The sequence below is a fragment of the Triturus cristatus genome, chromosome 6 (genome assembly GCF_964204655.1).
Source record: "Triturus cristatus chromosome 6, aTriCri1.1, whole genome shotgun sequence".
In the NCBI taxonomy this organism is placed as follows: domain Eukaryota; kingdom Metazoa; phylum Chordata; class Amphibia; order Caudata; family Salamandridae; genus Triturus; species Triturus cristatus.
Genome location: NC_140589.1, coordinates 1,610,064,267 through 1,610,079,713, shown reverse-complemented (window position 1 = coordinate 1,610,079,713; position 15,447 = coordinate 1,610,064,267).

Genomic DNA, 15,447 nt, shown 5'->3' with positions numbered 1-15,447 from the left:
AACATGTTGAGTCGCACAGTTTGTAGGAAAGAATTCAAAAGATCAAAATAAACATAGCTCCGGTGAGAGATATATGGGGACAATCCAAATGAGATTAGTAAGTGTCATATAACGTTACAGGAATATGAGGTTAATGAATCAAAGTCCGAAACAGATTTAGCGTGGGAACTGCGATCGAGGAAGAACAAAATGATGGAGGTAGTCTTAGAAGGCAGGTAACTCGCTGTATTAAGGGGATTATATAATTGCGTTTTCCCAAGGTAATTCCTCGTTTAATCCCTGTGTTTTGGAGTCCAGAAGAAAAATCCAAAAAACTTCTCGCTTCTTTCGAATGCGAGCGCTGTCGATGCCCTTTTGTGTTCTGACCTTCTCTAAGATGGTCCAACGCAGTTCTTTCTCTGTATGTTTGGACTCCATCCAGTGTTTAACCAATGGGGCTGCGAGATTGTTGCGCCTGATGTTGGACTTATGTTCCCCTATGTGTGATTTGCATTCTCTGCCAGTCTCCCCCACATAAGGGATGTCACAGGGGCATAAGATGACGTATATGCAGTTCGATGTTTTGCAGTTAGTCATTTCTTTGAGATTGATTGTCCTACCATTGATTACGAAATTGTCACCAATAATGGCATTAGGACATGCCTGGCAGCTTCCACATTGATAGTGACCCACAACGGGGGTGCTGCCAGTTATGGATCTCTGTGTCGCAATGTTTCGTTCTGGCAGTTTATCCCTTACCAACATGTTTTTGAGGTTTTTATTCCGTCGGAATGCGAAAAGAGGTTTCGGGATCCTAGTTGTCTGGTTGTCCAGATTGAGTAGATGCCATTGTGAGTTGACAATTTGACGTATTTTGTGGTTTATGGGGGAGTGTTTGATGACACAAACCAGTTTTTCCATCTCATTTTCTTTCTCTTTGGGGATGAACAGCGCATCCCTATTGTAATATCTCGCTCTCTTGAGAGCATCCCTAACAAGTCTGTTGGGGTACCCTCTGAGTATGAATTTTTGTTTCATAAGCTCTGAATGAAAGAGATAATCTTTGACCGAAGTGCAGTTTCTACGAAGTCGTAGAAACTGGCTGAATGGAATGCTTGATTTCTGGCTGTTGGGGTGAAAGCTCTTGAAGTGGAGCAGGGTATTCCTAGCGGTAGGTTTCGTGAAGAGTGATACCTGAAGTTGATGGTCTTCATGTTTGACATAAACATCCAGGAATTCTAATTTCTCCACACTTCTTTGTGCTGTAAAACGGAGATTGGAGTCTGCTGAATTAATCCAAGAGATGAATTCATTAAGAGAACCTTGGTCACCGCTCCGGATGAAAAATATATCGTCGATGAAGCGTGACCAGTGACGGATGTTCTCGTAGAAGGGGGCCACCTCGTTATAGATGTTTCGATCTTCGAAGTGCCCCATATATAGACAGGCGACACTGGGCGCACAGGCCGCCCCCATGCTTACTCCCTGAATTTGATGATAAAAATCACCGTCAAACTCAAAAAAGTTTTCTTCTAGAACAATTTCCAAGCATTGGATCAGAAATGTTTTGTTGTGTAGTGAGGTTTCTGATTCGATTTTGTCTTTAACTGTTCTCAGGGCATCTCCTTGTGGGATATTCGAGTATAAGGACTCGATATCCATGGTGACTAAAATTTCTCGTTCAGGATCGAACTGCAGACCCTCTATTTTGGAGATAAAATGTCCTGTATCCTTGACATAGGATTGGAGCATGGTAACCAAAGGTTGCAGAAACCGATCAATATATTTTGAAAGTGGTTCTGTCGCCGATCCTATAGTGGATACAATGGGTCTCATTGGGGGGTCTTTTTGATTTTTATGAGTTTTAGGAACTCCATAAATAATCGGGATCCGGGTATGAGTGGGGGTAAGATACTCTGCTTCTTTTTCGCATATTTCCCCCCTCTCTACGGCTGATGTCACCACCTGAAGGATTCTACGTTTCAGTCTAGGTTCCGGATTGATGTTGATTTTTGAATAATGTCTAGGTGCCCCCAAGAGTGCATGCATTCTATCCTTATAGTCACAAGTGTCAAAAATTACTATGCCTCCCCCTTTATCACATGGTTTCAATGTGATATCTTTGTTGTTTTTCATGATGGAAAGGGCATTATTTTCTTCCCTAGTGATATTGTTGGTGGGAAAGGGGACAAATGAGGTTATTTTTTCAATCTTGTTCAGGACAGCTTTCTCAAAGAGGTCTACTTCTTTACCAATTTGATCAATAGTGGGGGTAAAGTTCGATGGTGGTTTAAAACCGGAACGGTTCTCATTATCATTATATGCCTCTCTGTTCTGGAAAAATTTCTTGAGTCTGATTTTACGGAAGAAAGCATGCATGTCTGTCATGAGTTCGAATTTATTCATCTTAACTGAAGGAACAAAGGATAAGCCTTTGGTGAGTAAAGCTTCAGTGGGGTCATCCATTGTGTATGTTGATAAGTTAAACACTGGAATTTTCTCTATGTTCGCCAGTATTGGTTCTGGCGAGTCCTGATGTATCTTTGTGGTTGAGCTGGTTCCTGGTATCTCTGTTGTTGGACTGGTTCCTGATATTGACTCCTCTGATGTGTACCCTGGTACTGATTTCGGTATTGGTTTTGAAATCGTGGGCGGAATCCGCCCCTTCGATTCCCTAAAAAAACGATTCTCACTCTGATGTCTCTCCGTGTCTGATCTGTATTGGGGGGTTTGATAAGATGGCCCCTCACTGTCTGAGTCAGTTGTATCTGAGAATGTTATAATGCGTTTGTTGCTCCACTGGGGGTTGGGGTTACCAGTCAGATTGTCATTTGTTGAAGAATAGAAGTTTTCGGATAGATAAGGATAGGCTTTTTCCTGGGAGAACAGTCTAATATCCTTTCTTAACTTGTCTGTTTTCCTTTTAAGTAGATATTCACTGAATGAATCTAACTCTATCACAATCTCTTCTAATTTCTTCTTGCCTTCCTCGAGGCCACTTGATGCTTTAAGTTTGTCTTCTAGGTCCTGGATCTCCTTATTTAATAGCTGAATTACCTCCCTGGCAGTTTCGACAATCAGAATCATCCAGTCCCTAGAGCATCTATTAGATATCAGGGCCCATTTTTCAAGGAATTGCCTAATCTCAACGAATAGGCCTGGTATGTTCCTAACTCTAAGGCCAATGGGGATAGTACCCGCTTTCAGATACTCCAACATAAAGTTGGCATGTGACTCGGTACGTTTAGTTTTTTTCTTTAAGTTTGAAAGATTATTTATGGAGTTCCTAAAACTCATAAAAATCAAAAAGACCCCCCAATGAGACCCATTGTATCCACTATAGGATCGGCGACAGAACCACTTTCAAAATATATTGATCGGTTTCTGCAACCTTTGGTTACCATGCTCCAATCCTATGTCAAGGATACAGGACATTTTATCTCCAAAATAGAGGGTCTGCAGTTCGATCCTGAACGAGAAATTTTAGTCACCATGGATATCGAGTCCTTATACTCGAATATCCCACAAGGAGATGCCCTGAGAACAGTTAAAGACAAAATCGAATCAGAAACCTCACTACACAACAAAACATTTCTGATCCAATGCTTGGAAATTGTTCTAGAAGAAAACTTTTTTGAGTTTGACGGTGATTTTTATCATCAAATTCAGGGAGTAAGCATGGGGGCGGCCTGTGCGCCCAGTGTCGCCTGTCTATATATGGGGCACTTCGAAGATCGAAACATCTATAACGAGGTGGCCCCCTTCTACGAGAACATCCGTCACTGGTCACGCTTCATCGACGATATATTTTTCATCTGGAGCGGTGACCAAGGTTCTCTTAATGAATTCATCTCTTGGATTAATTCAGCAGACTCCAATCTCCGTTTTACAGCACAAAGAAGTGTGGAGAAATTAGAATTCCTGGATGTTTATGTCAAACATGAAGACCATCAACTTCAGGTATCACTCTTCACGAAACCTACCGCTAGGAATACCCTGCTCCACTTCAAGAGCTTTCACCCCAACAGCCAGAAATCAAGCATTCCATTCAGCCAGTTTCTACGACTTCGTAGAAACTGCACTTCGGTCAAAGATTATCTCTTTCATTCAGAGCTTATGAAACAAAAATTCATACTCAGAGGGTACCCCAACAGACTTGTTAGGGATGCTCTCAAGAGAGCGAGATATTACAATAGGGATGCGCTGTTCATCCCCAAAGAGAAAGAAAATGAGATGGAAAAACTGGTTTGTGTCATCAAACACTCCCCCATAAACCACAAAATACGTCAAATTGTCAACTCACAATGGCGTCTACTCAATCTGGACAACCAGACAACTAGGATCCCGAAACCTCTTTTCGCATTCCGACGGAATAAAAACCTCAAAAACATGTTGGTAAGGGCTAAACTGCCAGAACGAAACATTGCGACACAGAGATCCATAACTGGCAGCACCCCCGTTGTGGGTCACTATCAATGTGGAAGCTGCCAGGCATGTCCTAATGCCATTATTGGTGACAATTTCGTAATCAATGGTAGGACAATCAATCTCAAAGAAATGACTAACTGCAAAACATCGAACTGCATATACGTCATCTTATGCCCCTGTGACATCCCCTATGTGGGGGAGACTGGCAGAGAATGCAAAACACGCATAGGGGAACATGAGTCCAACATCAGGCGCAACAATCTCGCAGCCCCATTGGTTAAACACTGGATGGAGTCCAAACATACAGAGAAAGAACTGCGTTGGACCATCTTAGAGAAGGTCAGAACACAAAAGGGCATCGACAGCGCTCGCATTCGAAAGAAGCGAGAAGTTTTTTGGATTTTTCTTCTGGACTCCAAAACACAGGGATTAAACGAGGAATTACCTTGGGAAAACGCAATTATATAATCCCCTTAATACAGCGAGTTACCTGCCTTCTAAGACTACCTCCATCATTTTGTTCTTCCTCGATCGCAGTTCCCACGCTAAATCTGTTTCGGACTTTGATTCATTAACCTCATATTCCTGTAACGTTATATGACACTTACTAATCTCATTTGGATTGTCCCCATATATCTCTCACCGGAGCTATGTTTATTTTGATCTTTTGAATTCTTTCCTACAAACTGTGCGACTCAACACGTTCCACACTGGGCCTCCGCGCAATAATAGTGCAGTTAATGCACTTCTTAATGACCAGCCCCTGTTACCAGTTCTGAAAAATCCGGTCCGATATTTCTCACCGGAGCTATGTTTATTTTGATCTTTTGAATTCTTTCCTACAAATTGTGCGACTCAACACGTTCCACACTGGGCCTCCGCGCAACAATAGTGCAGTTTATGCACTTCTTAATGACCAGCTCCTGTTACCAGTTCTGAAAAATCCGGTCCGATATTCCTGGTGTGATCCTTAGCCACCTCTTACACGCCGCTTTTTGACGTAGTTTGTGCACTTCCCCTAACGATATTTAAACAGCTGAGTGCCGTCAAACTGTTCGTTCCTCTTTCCTCGGAGAGAGCCTCATTGAGGGAGGAGTATTTTTCAACAGTCCGTGCTGCCCGAGCGAGCTCAGACGAATTTCTATCCAGCTAAGAAACGGTTCCACGGTTAGCAGCCTCAAAAATCGTCATCATATTTCAAGGTGAAGCTTTCCCAAACTCCCTGCGCTCCCGGTGAGCGCTAACAACATCTGCTTTCTGTTTATGTTTAGAACTCGCGGCAAACATACTTCATTACCCAGCCATCTTATCGGAGCTACGTGGCCTCTTCAGTATAGAAAGACCCTCCTGAGGAAGAAGCGCCTCCCATTATCTGCTCGGCTCGAGTGAGCTTAGACGGGTGTTTCACTTTGCCGAGACACATCCTCACGGTAAGCGGCTTTAATAATTGGTGCAACTAGGCTAGTTGGAACCCTTTTAAATCCCCCACGCTCTTCATTAACGCTAACACCTATTGTTCTTTGATTATTTTTAGAGTTCGCGTCAAGTCCGCGTTATTGCCTAATTTACATATCCAATCCGAGTTACGTGGTTTTCTCCTTTCTAACTATCCAGTCTGGATATTTCTCTACGGTGAGCGAATTGTTAAAAACGGCGGAACTATGTTAGTAAAGGTGCTCACAAACCTCTCGTTTTTTCTTCTTTTTTATTACTTTCTAACACCGAGTGTTTCTTGACTCTCAGATCTGGAGGAATTGCCATATCACTCATCACCTACCTCACTTCCTCGGAGTCGCCCTCACGTTTTGGGCCAAGCAGCGGAATCAAGTTCTTTCCTTTTTAATCAAGTAGGTAGCTCACCTCGACAATTAAGTTTATTGATCGTCATCTGGAGTCTTTTGTAGAACGACTCAATGATAGTGTTTTGTACTTCTCTTTCCAGACTCAGAATTTCAACTGACTTGTCTGTTAGCAACCACTAAAGATATTGTGGGACTCACTGAACCCCAGGTAGATCAATCCCATGTTTTGTGGCTTTTGTTATTTAGTATTCATTCATTTCAGTCTCCATAACTTAACCAAAATCTCTTTCCTTACTTGCTCTCAGATTCATTAACTCCCTTAGAGGACGAGCTCTTTTCTACTGCTATTCACGTCCCCTGTAAGAAATTTTGAACTTGTCTTACTGAACCTGAGGATATTTCCCCTATGTTTATTGGTAAGCACGCATGTGTACCTTATCTCTTAGCCATCTGTTGGCGTTTAGAAATAGGAATGTTAGCAGCAACCCCTAAACAACTCTTGGGCTCCTGTCATAAACTGTCCTCATATTGTTTCTTTTACAAACCTCACTATATTTGTTCTATTTCTTATTTTTTCCACTTATTTGTTCGATGTGTGCAACGTTTTAATATAAACAATGTATCATGTTCTCAACCACTCAATTGCCTAGACCAGTGCCCATCCAATTTGATGATTGAAATGTCTAAGTGTTGAAAATGTTAGATCCCTCAATGTAACAATTCAAAATTTGTATACTATGTTCATATCTTGTGTCTATTACCTGATAGGTCCCATGGAAACCGAATTTGAATAATGTCATGCCCTGAAGAAGGTGTTACCCCAGGAAAGGGGGTGTCACACCGAAACGCGCGTCGGCGTCTTGAACTGAATAGTTCCTCACACAGATTCATTACTTTCCATTATTGGATATTTTTGATTGTATTAATATTCATGTCCTATTTTCTATTTGTGTGTCTTCACGCCTTAATAGACTAGCCTACCACGTTGGGCCTCTAAATTGTTCACTTTTTTACCCCTTAGGATGTATGCTTTATATGTGATTATGGTGTGATTGAGTATGAATGAGAGTACTGAATGATTTTATGTCTTAGGCTTTCCATGGGCATTATTGTTTTGTAGGACCATTTTGGCCTTTGTTCGTTAAAATGTCTTTGCAATATTAATATGCACACTTATTAAATAAGTTTTTTTCAATTAATTCAGAAATCAAAACAAAATAAAAAAAGATAAATATCGTTAATTGTTTTTCATCTTGATTTATGCATGGTCTAGATAGAGTGGTTCTTCTCTTTTCAAAAATTGACTTATATGCAACATTTAAAAGATTACAGGTATAGCAGATCGTTTTGTATTTATTGAAGAAGGGTGAAACCCTGAGACCCGTTCTGGGATGCTTGTTTCCAATCCAGGGAGGACCTGACATTAGCAGTTCGGGCTGGACTGTTCCCATTGGGCACAGGGTCAAGACTAATCTGCATATGGTTGGGTTCAATCTGGAATGGCATGGTGAGCAAAAAAACAAAGGACTTAGTCCCAGATCTCTGTACAGGGGTGAGAGTATGACATTATTGTGCATTCTGTCCATCAATTGTTAATTTTGCATTTGTCACCACAAGTGGGACGGAGTTTGCCCAGATGTTGGTCCCGTGCTCTCCATGCCACTGAAGTCAACCTATCCTGGCTGAAGAAGGGTGAAACCCTGAAACCGGTCCTAGGAGGCTCATTTCGAGTCCAGGGAGGAACTGGCTTGGCTGTGCGGGCTGGACTGTTTCCATTAGGGCACATGGTCAAGACTGATTTGCACATGGCTGCGGTCAAACTGGAATGGCATGGTGAGCAAAAAAAACAATGGATTTAGGCCCAGATGTCTGTACTGGGGTGAATGTAGGACAGTGTTCTGCATTCTGTCCATCAAATGTTGTTTTTGCATTAGTCACCCCGAATTGGACAGGTTTTGCACACACGTGCGTCCGGTGCTCTCCATGCCTCTGGAGTCAAGCTATCCTGGCTGAAGAAGGGTGAAACCCTGAAACTGATACTAGGATGCTCGTTTCCAGTCCAGGGAGGACCTGGCTTGGTAGTTCTGGCTGGACTGTTCCCATTTGGCACAGGGTCAAGACTGATTTGCATATGGCTGGGTTCAAACTGGCATGGCATGTTGAGCAAAAAAACGATGGATTTAGGTCCAGATCCCTGTACTGGGGTGAATGTATGACAGTGTTCTGCATTGTATCCATCAATTGTGTTTGCATTTGTCACCCCTAGTGGGACTGGTTTTGCACAGACGTGGGTCCCGTGCTCTCCATACCACTGGAGTCAAGGCATCCTGGCTGAAGAATGGTGACACCCTGAAACCGGTCCTAGGATGCTTGTTTCCAGTCCAGGGAGGACCTGGCTTGGCAGTTCGGGCTGGACTGTTCCCATTGGGCACAGGGTTAAGACTGATTTGCATTTGGCTGGGTTTCAAACTAGAATTGCATGGTAAGCAAAATAACGATGGATTTAGGCCCAGATCCCTGTATTGGGGTAAATGTATGTATTTGTTCTGCATTCTGTCCATCAATTGTTGTTTTTGCATTTGTGACCCCGAGTGTGACGGGTTTTGCCCAGACGTGGGTCCCGTGCTCTCCATGCCACTGGAGTCAAGCTATCGAGGCTGAAGAAGGGTGAAACCCTGAAACCAGTCTTAGGATTCTTGTTTCCAGTCCAGGGAGGACCTGGCTTGGCAGTTCAGGCTGGACTGTTCCCATTGGGCACAGGGTCAAGACTGATTTGCATATGGCTGGGTTCAAACTTGAATGGCATTATGAGCAAAAAAACGATGGATTTATGCCTAGATCTCTGTATTGGGGTGAGAATGTATGACATTGTTCTGCCTTCTGTCCATCAATTGTTGTTTTTGCATTTGTCACCACGAGTGGGACGGATTTTTCCCAGACGTTGGTCCCGTGCTCTCCATGCCACTGGAGTCAATCTATCCTGGCTGAAGAAAGGTGAAACCCTGAAAACGGTCATAGGATGCTTTTTTTCAGTCCAGGGAGGACCTGGCTTGGCAGTTTGGTCTGGACTCTTCTCATTGGGCACAGGGTCAAGACTGATTTGCATATGGCTGGGTTCAAATTGAAATGGCATGGTGAGCAAAAAAACGATGGACTTAGGGCCAGCTCTCTGTACTTGGGTGAATGTATGACATTGTTCTGCATTCTGTCCATCAATTGTTGTTTTTTAATTTCTCACCCCGAGTGGGATGGATTTTGCCCAGACGTAAGTCCCGTGCTCTCCATGCCACTGGAGTCAAGCTATCCTGGCTGAAGAAGGGTGAAACCCTGAAACCGGTCCTAATATGCTTGTTTCCAGTCCAGGGAAAACCTGGCTTGGCAGTTTGGGCTGTTCCCACTGGGCACAGGGTCAAGACTGATTTGCATATGGCTGGGTCCAAACTGGAATGGCATGGTGAGCACAAAAATGATGGTTTTAGGCCCCGATCTCTGTACTGGTGTGATTGTATGACATTCTTCTGCATTCTGTCCATCAATTGCTGTTTTTGCATTTGTCACCCAGAGTGGGACGGGTTTTTCCCAGTCATGGGTTCCGTGCTCTCCATACCACTGGAGTCAAGCTATCGTGGCTGAAGAAGGGTAAAACCCTGAAACTGGTCCTAGGATGCTTGTTTCCATTTGAGGGAGGAACTTTTTTGGCAGTTTGGGCTGGACTGTTCTCATTGGGCACAGGGTGAAGACTGATTTGCATATGGCTGGGTTCAAACTGGAATGGCATGGTGAGCAAAAAACCGATGGTCTTAGGCCCAGCTCTCTGTACTGGGTGAATGTATCACATTGTTCTGCATTCTGCCCATCAATTGTTGTTTTTCCATTTGTCACACTGAGTGGGATGGGTTTTGCCCAGACGTTAGTCCCATGCTCTCCATGCCAATGGAGTCAAGCTATCCTGGCTAAAGAAGGGTGAAACCCTGAAACCGGTCAATGGATGTTTGGTTCCAGTCCAGGGAGGACCTGTCTTAGCAGTTCGGGCTGGACTGTTCCCATTGAGCACAGGGTCAAGACTGATTTGCATATGGCTGGGTCCAAACTGGAATGGCATGGTGAGCAAAAAAATGATGGTTTTAGGCCCAGATGTATGTCCTGGGGTGAATATATGACATTGTTCTTCATTCTGTCCATCAATTGTTGTTTTTGCATTTGTCACCCCGAGTGGGACGGGTTTTGCCCAGACGTGGGTCCCGTGCTCTACATGCCACTGGAGTCAAGCTATCCTGGCTGAAAAAGGGTGAAACCGGTCCTAGTATGCTTGTTTCCAGTCCAGGGAGGAGTTGGCTTGTCAGTTCGGGCTGGACTGTTCTCATTGGGCACAGGGTCAAGACTGATTTGCATATGGCTGCGTTCAAGCTGGAATAGCATGGTGAGCCAAAAAAATGATGGATTTAGGCCCAGATCTCTGTACTGGGGTGAATGTATGACAATGTTCTGCATTGTGTCCATCAATTGTTGTTTTTGCATGTGTCACCCCGAGTGGGATGGGTTTTGCCCAGACGTGCGTCCTGTGCTCTCCATGCGACTGTAGTACAGCTATCCTGGCTGAAGAAGGGTAAAACCCTGAAACTGGTCCTAGGGTGCTTGTTTCCTGTTCAGGAAGGACCTGTCTTGGCAGCTCAGGCTGGACTGTTCCCATTGGGCAAAAGGTCAAGACTGATTTGCATATGGCTGCGTTCAAACTGGAAAAGCATGGTGAGCAAAAAAACAATGGATTTAGGCCCAGATCTCTGTACTGGGTTGAATGTATGACATTGTTCTGCATTCTGTCCATCAATTGTTGTTTTTGCATTGTCACCCAGAGTGGGACGGGTTTTGCCCAGACGTGGGTCCCCTGCTCTCCATGCCACTGGATTCAAGCTATCCTGGCTGAAGAAGAGTGAAACCCTGACACCGATCATGGGATTCTTGATTCCAGTCCAGGCAGTACCTGGCTTGGCAAATGTTTAGAATGGGTCACGGACCTCAGAAACCAACAAAAGGAGGAGAGGCTTCGGTTAGAATCTGACTTACACAGGGCGGAAAAGCAACATCAAAAATCCCCATCCATCCAATCACTCCGCAAAGTCACTGCCCTTAAGAAAAAGCTGAAAGCCATATACACTAACAGGGCAGAGCGTACACTGTTAAGGCTGAAGGCCAGAGGGTACGAAAGTGGCAACAAGACAGGGTCGCTCTTAGTGTGCCAACTCCGGCCAAAAGAAGAAAAAACCTACTGTTGGAAGGCGTTCTCCGGGGGGCTTCGGAATACGTTCCTGACCACCCGTTGACCCACCTCTCCCGGAGTTAGGCCGAGCAAGGGCGGGGAGGCCCTTCCTGGAAGGGTCTCGTACCTAGGATCGCACACACTGCGCTTGCACTCTCTGACAGAGGGACACCACACAGTAGTTCTTTGTAAGACAGTATACTTTATCGTAGACGTAAGGGATCTTTATGATCCGAAATGCAGGTAGGGAATCAGTGCCACAAGCAACGGCGATCTCGTGATGGGGTAAGGGGGTAGCGGGACAGTCTTTGATTTCAGTGTCTCTGCGGAGTATCCTGCGCACAGCTCTCAATCCTCGAGCTGGGAGATGTTGCTTCTCTCGGCAATCTCTGCCGATTCCCTTGGAGGAGAGTGCCGCAAGTCACTCAGCAGGCACAGGTGGTTCGGAGTTCGGGGAGCCGCGACAGCATCAGCAGGGCTCAGATGGTTCAGAGTTCGGGGAGCCGTGACAGCGTCAGCAGGGCTCAGATGGTTCAGAGTTTGGGGAGCCGCAACAGCGTCAGCAGGGCTCAGATGGTTCAGAGTTTGGGGAGCTGCGACAGCGTCAGCAGGGCTCAGATGGTTCAGAGTTCGGGGAGCCGCGACAGCGTCAGCAGGGCTCAGATGGTTCAGAGTTCGGGGAGCGATCGAGCCGCGACCAGGTCAGCAGGCTCTCATCGGTCCAGGCCTTCTCTGCCTCCCGTCCCTTCAGCACCCCTTGTTATATTCCCCCTCCTCTTTGAAGTCCGGAGTCCTCGCCGAGAGGGGTCTTGGTGCCTGGGGGCGGTGGGTCGGGACTTCCTGTCGCTCGGCCCTTTGATCTGTTCAGGTGGGTCTGGGAGGGACTCCAGACACCCAGCAGGTGAGGCGCCCGCTCACCGGGGGCCTGGTGGCGATTGAAACCTTGCTTGGGGAAGAGACCAGAGGTGTGACAGGGACGGCGCCTCCCGGTCTGGCTTGGGGGGGGGGGGTTTCTCTCTCCCTCGGCCGGGCATGCGTGTTGGGGTCTGGCTGGCCATCGGGATGTTGGGCCATGGTGGCCGGAAGTCTGTGACATCGGGGATCGATGCGGTTGCAGGGTGGCTTGCTGGTCGGGAGGGCCCACACCACGAGGCCGGTCTCACACCTCCATTAGACAGATAGTGGATTACACGGACGTCTCCCACTCCACGGAGGAGGACAAGGCGTATGCGTTTCACTGCTTCCACGATGCTCTATACTCTGCAGACTCAGTAGACAGCCAAGCCCAGGAGCACTACATGCAGTCCGTCACCCTGCCCCAAGTTTCAGCTCACAGCAACGAAGAATTGAGTTAACCATTCACTAAGGAGGAGGTCTAAAAGGCAATAGATGCACTGAAATTGCAGGCTTAATGCCCACTTCTATTGGACCTTTGCGCCTGAATTCACTTGCCACCTCGTGACCCTATTTATCGAGATAGCGAAGACGCGTAAAGTCACGGACACCATGGGGGAGGCCTTGATTACAGTTCTTCCTAAAGCGGGTAAAGATCCAACACTGTGTGCTTCTTATGGAGACCAATTGCTCTTTTGAACCTAGATGCTAAGCTATACTCCAAAATCTTTGCTACACTTCTTGATAGTCTCCTCCAGGCGCTCATAGACCCCGACCAATCTGGGTTTGTCAAAGGACGTCAGACCCATGACAACCTCCGTAGAATGACACATATCATTGAGAAGGTCCAGAGGAAAGGCATCCCCGCGGTCGTTGTCTCGCTGGACGCGGAGAAGGCCTTTGATCATGTCAATTGGGCCTTCTTAGTTAAACCATGCAACGATATGGATTTTGTGCAGAATTTATAAATATGGTGCTGGCTAATTATCACTCTCCCACATCTAGAGTCCTTGTGAATGGAGCGGCATCTGAGGCTTTCACACTCACGAGGGGAATCAGACAGGGTTGCCCTCTGTCCCCCTTGCTGCTCACGCTCAGTATTGTGCCTCTGGTGGAAAGGATAAGGGCCAACAGGGACATCAAGGGGGTGCCCTTTGGCCCTGACACTCACAAGATTTCTCTCTTTGCCGACGACGTGCTCCTACCCGTAACTGACCCACAGACCACGCTCCCGACATTATTAGTTGAGCTTGAGAGCTTCGAGAGAGTGGCGGGGTTCCGGGTGAATAGTTCTAAATCGTTTCTTTTAAACCTGACTCTCCCTGCGGTCGAATGGGAGCATATTAAGGGGATCGTGCCTTTCTGCTGCACTCACAAAAATCTCACTTACCTGGGGGTCAAGCTCACTCCCAAACTATCGAGCCTGTATAAGGCCAATTACCCTCCGTTATTGCGGTAGATAAAGGAAGATCTCAAAGGTTGGAGAGCGGTCTACACCTCCTGGATTGGTAGAATAAATGCGGTAAAAATGAATATTCTCCCTAGACTATCTATTTCAAGGCCTTCCGATCACTGTAGACAGGGAATTTTATGTTGACCTCAAAAAAGCAGTCACCAAGTTTATCTGGCAGGACCAAAGGGCCCGACTCTTGCACCGGATTCTGGCCAGGCCCAGACAGTAGGGTGCTTGGCCCTCCCGGATTTTAGAAGCTATTATCGAGCGGCCTAGCTCCGGGTCATCACGGAATGGTCGCTTAGAGAGTCGGAAATACACTGGTTTCATATGGACCACCAGTTAACAGGGAAGACCATTTGGGATCTTTTGTGGTTAAAAAAACAGCACAGGTCACCAAACGCCTACATCAGCACCCCTACGTCCACTACCCTGAGAGTCTGGGATCTGCTTACTAAAACTCTATCTCTATCTACCTTTCCCTCGCCCTTCACCCCCATCCATTTTCATCCTGACTTTCCTCCGGCCATGCAGGAGGGGCCTTTTACTCAGTGGAAACAGGGGGGCTGTCTAATGATCTCTCACCTATATAAGATGGGGGAACTAATGACGTTTGTGGAATGCGTCAAAGAGTTTCAGTTAGAAGCAAATGAGGGTTTCCACTACACGCAACTCAAACACTGGGTGCAGCTAAAGCGGCGATAATTTTAACGTTGTGCTTGATTATATGCCTCTTAATCATTCAATGTACCTCCGGGAAGCTCATTACAAAACAATGTATGACTGGTACATGTACCTGCAAAAACTACGTAAAATATTTCTGATAGATGCTGGAGGGGCTGTGGTTTGTTGGGAGATTTTAGACACATCAGGTGGGACTGCCCTTCCATCAAACCATTTTGGAAGAAAATGTTATCACAAATAAAGCTGATTTTAGGGTATCCCATTCCAGAGACCATGGAACACACCCTTCTGTGCTTAAGAGATCCTCTCCTGAAAAGACAAACAAATAGCGACCGGGCCATTATGTGGTAATGCCTAGGTGCAGTTAAAATAGCGATCGTAGCAGCATGGAAAAAGTCTGAGGCCCCATCTATCACACAGTGGCATGCGAGGTTGTGGCGAGCGCTGGTGCTCGAACAACTAACAGACATTATGGAGGACACCCGGAAAGGCTTTGACAACATTTGGTCCCCGTTAGTGGCATACCTCTCAGAGGGCCTTCCCTTGCTTGTATGTAGCCCTAGACTAAGGGCCCTCCACCTCTTTCATATCTGACTACGTAAGGAGGGCCCCAGGGAAGATATCATCCTACCTCGAGTTGCTCCAGGACTCAGCCCACCGCTCACTCGTCACGGCGCTTCACCCCATACCACTTACACCATGATACCTTGTTTACATTGCTTTCTTTTTTTTCTCCCTTCGTTTTTCTCTACTTCTGTATTTCCCAGTTCATGTTTATTCACTAAAGAACACAATATGGACAGTAAGCATTCGCACTCTTGCTGCATGCCCCTGCAAATGGGCTGATACCCAAAAGTTACACTACTGCAGGTTGTAGGAACGAGCAGGGGCGTGGGAGCATAAATGAATACTGGGACGAACCCTCGTTCACAAGCTGTGTCTTCCTGTAA